The 10419-nt window shown below is 30.3% G+C and overlaps 1 protein-coding gene across 4 annotated transcripts in view; it reads left to right on the top strand.

Annotated features, from left to right (window-relative positions):
• Nucleotides 1-10419, top strand: part of PCB (Pyruvate carboxylase) — a 576937-nt gene that overhangs the window by 394048 nt on the left and 172470 nt on the right. The window lies entirely within an intron of this gene.

Genomic DNA, 10419 nt, shown 5'->3' with positions numbered 1-10419 from the left:
TATATGTATATATAGTTGACCGTAAAAATTTAAATATAGGAAGATGGTCAGGGTTGCGGTCAAAAAACCAAATTTACACTTCAATATTGACAAACATGTTAAATTATCCATAATTATTAACTAATGTAGTAAAAATTTAACTAATTATTGATAATTACATAATTTTCTCAAAACTGAGAGGTTAAAGCTCCGTGAGGATGCAAAAAAAATCTCTCTGACAACATCGTTACTTCTACATTAATTACTAACTATATCTATTTATTAAAAATATCATAAATATATAGATTATTCACATAATTGTACCATTAGCAATTTTATGAATACTAAAAAAGCTGCGATTTTATTATTTTACTGTTTACAGTGTAACGAACCCCTGTTAAAAAAAATCAGAATGTTTTAATTTTTTTAATAATTCAGGACGTAAATTATTTTTTCTCTTAAATGACCTCGTATTAATTAAATAAAGACATGTATGTATGTATACGATTTGTAGAAAGTGCCCCAAAATAGAAAATAAATAAAATATTCCTATAAGTTTCCTTAAATTATTATTCCTTTTATGACTTCATCTATCTGGACAGATAATGAATAATCATTACGTAAAGTCAAGAACCTACTTTGCAGAGACCTCTAAAAGAAATTGATTTTCAGAAAATTATATGAGACGATTAAAGTCAGAATGGTGCCAATTCACTAATCTTAATTTTGAGTAACAAATTTGTTTTACAAAATTTCCGTGATAGATTGTTAAGCCTCAACTTTGTGCTGGGAACCAAGTTAATACTTATTAAAATAAGATTTGATGAAAAGTAATTATGAAGTGAATTTGTGCAAATTTTTATTTTTGTTTACTTTATACATCTCAAAATGACTTATTGACTGTGTAAGTGAATTTAATATAAGTGAATTGTGTTGTAAGTAATTGTGAATTCTAGAGAGTGCGACCTAATTTACTTTTTCTCTCTACAACGCAAAGATTCTAAATAATATTTCTGGGCTTTAGTTGGGACAATTATTAAAAATGTGGCTTAACCACTCTGACTTTAATCCCCTCTAACCATACTAATAAGTAATCAAATCGATACTGATTAATTTAAATAATTGATAAAAAATATCGACCTGTAATTTAATAGAAAATATGTTAAGATATATATTTTGTTCAACGAAACGAGAGAAATCAAGTAAACAAGAACACGTGAAATGTGGGTTGTCATTATTTCTTTGGACCAACTCCATTTGATTGATGCTAACAGCTTGTAAGAAACTCCTCAAAGAGGGAACAACACTTACCTGCAATTCACGTGTTCTTGTTTACCCGATTTCTTTCGTCTCGTGAAATGGACTATCTATATTTTGCGAAATAATTTAAAATTACTAAAACTTATTTCGTATAATTTACCTACGCTTATAAAATTTTTGTCTTAACTAGGTATATAAAATTAAATTTCTAATTTTTAGTTAGTTAAAATGAGTACTTTAATGTATCACTTCGAGTTATTATTTTATTTGACAAATAATCTTTAAATAATTACTTTTAATTATTTTCATCCGCTAGTAGATGAAAATTTGAACTTTAATAGCGAAGGTATAAATATTAAATTACAAATCAAAACTGTTATAAACCTGAGGAACGGGCTGGCTCAGTGGGTAAGGTTTTGGTTTATGGTGTATAGTGCGAAATCTAAAAGAAAAGATCGCGATCGAAAAATGCAAGAGTTGGGCTATTAATAAAAAATCGGATGTACAATATTTAAATTCATGTTCCTCAAATCTCATAAACGCATAAAAAGCAATTAATAACTCTAGTCATAAATATATATAATTCAAAATGGGAATAAATAGGCTATCTGCTGAAAAGGACAGTCTGGATAAATAAATATCCTTACACTTAATTTTCCCAACGATTGTTAGTAATGTTTCTATTTGATTAAATTTAGTTATAATATTTGATTAAACTCAATTTAAATTCTGTATTTTTTTTTTAGTTTAGTCATTAGTTAAGAAAACTTTTTTTCTTTCTTTCTTTATTTTTTTAAAAACTGTTTCTTGACTTCAAACGATCTTCAAACGACATTTGTTTTTTTTTTGTTTGATTGATTGTTTATCAATAACTAAATCTGTGTATACTCAAAAATATATGTATTTTCTGGCTGAAATATAGCAAATATCAAGGAACAATAGACTGAATATATAAGGTGAAGGGCATGAAGCCACGGCAATGCAACAAGTAATCAATAGAAGGAGTTGGGTTTGTTTTATTGTCTTGTCTCGAGCTGAACCTTGGATCTTCGTCTTGGCAACTTCGGCTCTGTTTATTTTTTATGTTTTTTTTTGTAAAAAATAAATGTTTATTCTTTTTCCATGCTCATTTTGTCAAATTGGGAACTGGAAAGACAGGTCTTTCGACTTAGATTTTTATTTTACTTGGGTACTCTTTACTGCCTCGGACGTGAAAATCGAAGAAGCGATATAGAACTGTCAACGCTAAAGCAACAGCTAAAGAAGATATATAATTTTTTTTAATGTATCCCAACATTTAGTTTGATAATTTAAATGAAAAATTATTAATGATGAGAGATAGTTGACCATGGATGCATTATTTGAGAAGAAGATGGTTGGGGGTGAGGTCAAAATATTACACAAATAAGTTTAAATGATTTATTTAGTAGTGCCGACGTTTCGGCTAGAGTTTCCAGCCTTCATCAGGGCTAAGGACAGAACGAGATATCAACCAATGAATACAAAAATGAAAAATGAAGTATAAACAGAATGACATAAAGTAAATAATTGTACAGAATTAAATAAAATTAAAGTGATGAAAGAGGTGAAAAATGAAATGAATATATAGGTAATTGAATAAGTAAGTAAAAATAATATAACAAAGGAAATAAAATAAAAATAAAAATTTTATGTTATATGATGCAAAGGAATATAAATGTTTTAGTTTATTAATAATTTAAAAATTAAAATTATGTAAAGAAAATATATATAACTAATGAATTATATATGATATAAGTTAGACAAAAGAAGTGAATAGAAAACATAACAATAATAATATATTGCGAACATAATTAATAACGTGGGTAAGGAAAAATAAGAAAATAATAGACAGGGGGATAAAAAAAAAAATTTATTATTCTTTAAAATATGTAATTAGATATGTAAAATATAAGCTCATTGTTGTATTATTAAAAAAATTACCATATTTAAAGGAACATTCCAAATTTCAAACCTGAGTATGTATATAAATGTTACATAGAAAGTATAGTCCAAACATTTAAGCCAGGAATGAAATGTAATAATTTTGTGAGTATGAATTAACGCCTAAAATATAAAATATGCACATCAATAACAGGTTTCTCGGCCCTATTAAAAAAATATTAATGTATTTTTATAAATTCATTAGACGTACTTTTTAAAAATAATATTTATGTTTTTTTTTTTAAATTCTCAGTTTTGCACAAAATAAAAAGTGGATTGTTATAATAAAAGCATTCATTTTTTTTTTCAAGAACACTAAAATCATAATAATCATATAATACAATATATAATATAGATATATAATCATAATAATTATATAATACAATGTGCCAAAATTAAGAGCGATTAGTATTAGCTTTCAGTGTATTCAGTCATACCATGTATACAGAATAAAGAAGAACAAAAAAAAATTTAAATGATAAAAGTAGGTAAATTGTAACTATAGCGATGAAAATATAGCAAAGTGTGAAACAATTCTCAAATTTGATATTTTTTTCTTTAAACTTATCATTTATGTTTAAAAATTTGTGCTTCACCTTATAAAATTATTAAAATTTATTAATATTTTTTTAATACAGGTTACATACATGTCATAGATTAATCACCACAAAAAAAAATTAGCAACTTTCATGCTACAAAGGACCTTAAGTATAGACTGGCCTCTGTCTATTTTTGTAATTTTCTAAAAAAAAAATCTAAAAGCTGTTATTATGGACAAATAATTTTTATTTTGTTTATATATATTTCCTATTTTAGAGTTTCTGTTTTGTTAAATATTTTACCTAAAATGAATGTGACAGTTTAAAGAATTTAACGAAATAATAATATAATCTGGAATGTTGGGTGGTCGTAGTTTTTCCTTCCAAATTGAATGTCTCTATTTTTTTTCTCTTTTCTCGTTTATTTATTCATGAAATTATTTAATATTTTCTATTTATTTATTGTTTAACATTGCTAGCAATGAGAAGAGTATATTTTTTTTAAATAAATAAAATAAAAGATACTTTAGTGAAAGATTTTTTTTTAAAATCGTCATTTAAGCCCTATCAGACTTTTTAAATGAGGCTATGACCAAGCAGATATTCAAGACTATTTAATTCTACATTGATTTTCGTCGTTTATGGGCAAATCAAAAAAATGTGAAAAATCGATTATAAATTGGCACGTCCCATCAGTCGATTATAGCGAAAACGTTCCTACTAGGGATGCGACATCGATGTCGATGTTTTTAAGCCGATGTTTTCTAAACATCGATGTTTTTAAGCCGATGTTTTCTAAACATCGATGTTTTTAAGCCGATGTTTTCTAAACATCGTTGTTTTGTCCCAATTTTTCATTTTTTTTTCAAAAGTAACTAAATGAAAACCAAAATTTTATAATAGAAATAGATTCCTATCAACAATGTGGTCGAATAATAAAGTACCTCAACCTTCACGCTAACGACATGATAGAGATAAATTACGACTAGAAAAACAACGATGTTTTAAAATATCTTTGCTCAATATTAAAATACCATATCATACAAATCTTTGCCAAAAATACATCGATGTTTTTGAACAACCATTTCAGTAACTCAAGGTCTGTTCCAACGACGACGTAAACTCCGGCCAGTCGGAAGTGGTTTTTGCAAAAAAGAATGCAACATTGATAAAAAAACATCGATGTTTTGAAATATCAATGTTCAATATTAAAATAATGTTGCTTACAATACATTACCCAGAATACATCAATGTTTTTGAACAACTATTTCAGAAAGATAAGGTCTGTTCCAACGATCCCGCGTCCTATGACCTGTAAGAAGTGCTTTTTGAATCAAAGAATCCGACAACAACTAAAAAAACATCGATGTTCTAAAATCTCGTTGGTTACAATACATTACTCAAAATACATCGATGTTTTTGAACAACTATATCAGAAACATAAGGTCTGTTTCAACGATCCCGCGTCCTACGGCATTACTCTCCCTTACTATATACTCCATATGTAGCTTAAGTGAAAGTAAAAAAATTACAGTTCCTCAGCGACTCAAACCTGGACTGAGACCAAACCAAAACTATGTATTGTGTTGAAACTATCAATGTACCTATTATCTAATAGGATTACAAATAAATGAGGTTAATAAGAATTTAGGGAGGGTAGCCGCTGAGTAAGGGTCGTGGCTAATAACTCTAAGGTTTCGAGTTCGAATCCGACTGGGCAGAAAATTGTTTTCTATTACACTGTAGCCGTGAGTCAACTCCTGTGGATTCTTGGAGCCCTCCTAGGGTCCACCCACCCTCTTAAATTGGGTACCCTTAATTGGGTAGAAATCTGGCGGTCGAGCGTGATTCTGAACAAATCAGTGATTAACAAATCACACCTCCTTTCACAACAGTTGGTCTAGTAACAGTAGTTCTTACAAAGTATTAAACCCCTGGTCCTTCATGGGTTGTAGCAATACAGACTTCATTTTTTAATTTTAATTTTAATAAGAATGTAAAATACAACAATTCATTTTAATTTTTGGTCGGATTAAATGTTTTGAAAATTATCTAAAACATTTTTTTTTCTTATTTATTAGTAAATAATCAATCTTTATCAAAATATTTGCAATGGGATCAAGTTTGATACAGATAAAAACAGTCAGTTCATGGTTTTAACAAACAAAAAATCACTAAAGGTTTTTTAAAGTACTAATGACCTCCACCTACTTAAGACGGCCATTTAACACTGAAATATTCTTTCTTGGTCGATTAGTAATTTTTATTACACCAATTTTTTATCAAAATTGACAATATTGTTCCTCGGCTTTTATTACTCTAATAAAAAATATGGAACCTAAATAGAACTGCTAGTAAGCTAATAAGAAACGAGTATTGCAGTCGTTATTAAATACTGCAAGATCCCTTTAGTAATAACAGGGAAGGCGGTGGTCAGGAGCAAATTTTCTTCTGTAGTAAGTACCTCAAGACAGTTGCTGAGAATCAGGGCTGTGTATTTTCTACTTATCCAGACTTATCGAACATTATACATTGGGATATAACTATTATTCATTTCTTTTTTTTTTTTAATTTTAAATGTCTTTCAATAATTATCTCTTGTTAAGAATATTTTTACGCCACTCAAGTGAAACATCGGCTGAGCCCTGGTCAAGGGAAAAATGTTACAGCTGATCTTCTCCCAATCAATGTGTTATATATTCCTTTTTAGTTAATAATATTGATATAATTACTAAGGCATTACGAAAATAAAACATACGACTATATTATAATAACAAGATTTAAAAAAAAAAAACATATTAAATACATTTATATTTAATAAATTAATTTTAATATTATCATTGCTCTTTTGTCAATATGCGGATTATATTATTATATTATATTATAAATATGCGGATTTGTTAGGTATTAATTTATACGTAATTAAAAGATTTCAAGAGAGAGACACAACTGCAAATAACTGACGCAAAGGACGTCCAAAAGAAGTAAATGAAAAAGAAAAATTAAAATTGAGGCGATAAAAAATCCAGGAGTTTTAGTTAGTATGCAGGTGTCCTAGCTAATATGGTCGAATCGACTTCTAGGGTCTGTGTGAGCACTACAACAATTAGAAATGTTTTAAATTCTGAAGGAATTTACAGCATGATCCCGAAAAAGAAACCTTATTCCCTAGAAACATGGAGTTGGGAGTGTAGTTGTTGGAGATACGTGGCTTATAATGGTTTAGGAAATCTCATGCCTATTGAAGGGATTTTACATGCACTATCTTTTGCGCCATAACCTGCTAGCCAGTGCAAATTAGGAATTTAGAAATTTTTATGCTTGATAACGATTTGAAACATACAGCAAACAAAACTAAATAGTGGTTACTATTTAACATTCTCCAACAACTTCATATCCCTCTACAGTCTCCTGACATTAACATAATTGAAAATTTGTGGCATATTTTGGATAAAAATGTTTGAAAACACCAAATAACCGAATGACACCACCAAAAGGATCTTTTACAGCAAGAATTGGAACAAATTTACACGGATTTAATTAAAAATCTTAATTTTATTAAAATGCCGAGCCGTTTACAAACAGTAATATGTGCCAACGGACTTTATACAAAATATTAAGTTTTAAAAAATAATAATAAAACGATAGATGTGCAAATACTTTATTCTGTATTGATTGCAAGTTTGATTTTTTTTTTTTTTATGAAAGAAGTTTTTCATTTGAATTTTATTTGTAGTTGTTATAAATATACTTTTAATTTTTGAATAATAGGGTTTTTATTGTATAAATTCATAGTTTAATTTTTAAAAAACATACGAATCCTTCAACCATCGACTTCTTACTGAAAATAAGACCTGATCAGATAGAGAAAAAATTCAAATGTTCGGGGAACACATCTTCAAAACTTTTAATCCCCTACTTGATATCCTTAATCCAACCCATCTTGAATTTGTTTATGTAAGCAGAGATTACAATTCCACTCCAAATGACCCTTCTTTCTTAAGCCTTTCATCCATTAGAAATAATGAACAGTGTCCTTTCTAAATACTCCACTAACCCCTGTTGAACAGATTCGATACTTAGGACTACATCTTAACAAGAGACTTACTTATAATCCACTTATAAGACTAAAACGACAAGAAACTGCTCATAGATTTCGATTGCTACAACACCTACTTGACAAACGCTCTAAACTTCCCATTCTACACAAAAAATTATTATACACTACGATAATCAGACCAATTTGAACATATGGAATTGAGCTCTGGGGCTGTACCAACCCATCAAATTCCTCCCGCATCCAATCCTTACAATCCAAAATCCTTGATGATCCTTATTACGTTACAAATAAACTCATCCACAAAGATCTTAACATCCCATTCGTTGCGGATTTAGGCCAAAGAGATATGCGTCTTTTCATTCCAAACTCCTTATCCATCCTAACCCATTAATTCTTAATCTCTCATTCTTAACAATCCCTGATAATCCTCCGAGGCGTCTGAAAAGAAGATGGCCACGGGACCTTTTAATTTAAATTAATGTTTGAAGTACCACTAATGGGTGGTTCCTTCCCAAGATTTTCAAGTGTATATGAGACATACAGTATATTTACTTATTGTATTTATTATTTGTACAGTTGTAAATCACATTAAATTAATAAATTAAAAAAAAATAAAAAATTTTAAAATGTGCTGTGCAAATACTTTCTTCGGTCACTGTAGCTGTTAAAATTATTAACGATCTAATTTATAACCTTTATCTAGTTAATTATTGATTATTTAAAATTATTTTCTATTATTCAATAAAAGTGCAATATTCTTAATTTATCTAAGATCCCTTCCTGGTGGAATGGCGCTCCATCACATGAGAGGCCAGGACAGAACCCATTAAAGGACAAAGGCAAGAAGCAGCTGACTGTTAACAGATCAGAAGGACAAAGGGACAAAGAAAAGACCCACATTACAGCCGAGTGTATGTCAACTGTTTCGCCTCCTTCCATCCACTCGCAGTAATGTAGTCAGGAATTATTTAGTACCGGAGATGGAATAAATACGAGAATTGTTGACACTAACGCAAAATGGAATGGGCACATTTATTCTCCTTATATATCCTCTTTGAGTATTCTCAAGAGCTCCATGGTTACGGTTATGATGCATTCTGATATAAACGAAATGAAAAAGAATTTTTATCCTGGAACTTAATGTATTTCACAACATGTGCATTTTTCGGACTATAATAATGTACGAGGGCTGTCCAGAAAGTAACAGACGTTTTGGCCTATCGTGGCGATGGGTGGGAGTATATTGGTGTTCGAACATTCCTACATTCAGTACACATCCAGCTGTTGTAGCATGAGGGCTATGCGTTCCTCACTTAGCTCTAAATGTGCTCTGCATTAGAAAATCCTGCCACTTGTGAAGTGCGGTCAGTGATTCGGATTTAGTTGACTCGAAACAACCGGTCATTGGAAATTTATCATCAGCTTTGTGATGTTTACGGGGAGGGTATAATGAGTGAAAGCCGAGTGAGGCAATGGTGCATGCATTTTAAAAATGGCCGTAGCAGTGTTCCTGACGAGTATCGCGGTGGTTGCCCTAGCCTTGTGACTGATGAATGGCAAAATTCGAGAAAATCGTATCGGTCATTCTTGGATGGGAGGAGTTTGACCATCCACCATACAGCCACACTCTTCCCAGCGATAAAAAAATGGCTCGGTGACAACGCTTTGATACTGTCGCCCAAATGCATTATAACAGCAAATTGTGATCTATCCTTAGTTATATATTTATCGTTTATACTTGCCCATGCTCAGCGGAGGAGGAAAAAGGACAAAACATTAAAGAATAAATTGCTCCTTAGGCGCCACGTTATTTTTTCCTTGGAAATAATGAAAATCCCGACACAATATGCCCACAATATACCCTTATATAAATAATTATCGAATTATAACCACTGCCTAATACCTTTACATTTAGATAGCAGAAAACCTAGGGGTGTTATCTTCCAACTCTTCGTTGAATTATCGAAATATTAAGTAAACATAACAAAAAAAAAATAGGTAAAATTAACAAGCTGAAATCAGTGTATATGCATTAGAATGAACAGAAGAACTATATGTACAATAGTTTAATGATAAGAAGAAATATATATACACAGAATGAAAAAGGAATGAAAAGAATTCATATCAACTAATAAAACAATGAGAACTTATAGGTTGACTTAACTTTAACTTAAATGATTAACCTTATCAACTATTATTTACATTACTGCACAAAGAAATATAAAAGTGGCATTAAAAAAAAATTTAGTTCGAACTCCACGTAGTCTTTGGGTGTACTCCTGGCAGAGCACAAGGTTGTCCGATATTTCCTTTCCGGTCACCGTATCACCAGAATTATAGAGATATAATATCTAACGATGTAATGCCACAACTCTCCTATCCAGGACGTGCTGAAGATTCCCCTTCACAAAACCAAAGCCCACTCGTCTGAACATATCGCTCGTGTTTTTGTTTTTCCCATAATCCCTTTTGTCTACGCAGATATCACCAGTGTTTTTATCTTACCATGGCAATCGTAACAGCATGCCGGTATAAACCTGTGGTTGAAAGCGCAGGCTGCAGATTCCTACAAAGAGGGTATTGAAAAACTTGTGCCACGGTATGATAAATATATATATA

Source organism: Halyomorpha halys, unplaced genomic scaffold (genome assembly GCF_000696795.3).
Source record: "Halyomorpha halys isolate HHAL.00 unplaced genomic scaffold, Hhal_1.1 Scaffold256.1, whole genome shotgun sequence".
NCBI lineage: Eukaryota > Metazoa > Arthropoda > Insecta > Hemiptera > Pentatomidae > Halyomorpha > Halyomorpha halys.
Note: the sequence above shows the minus strand (reverse complement) of the source record. Positions and strands in the feature narration are given on the sequence as shown.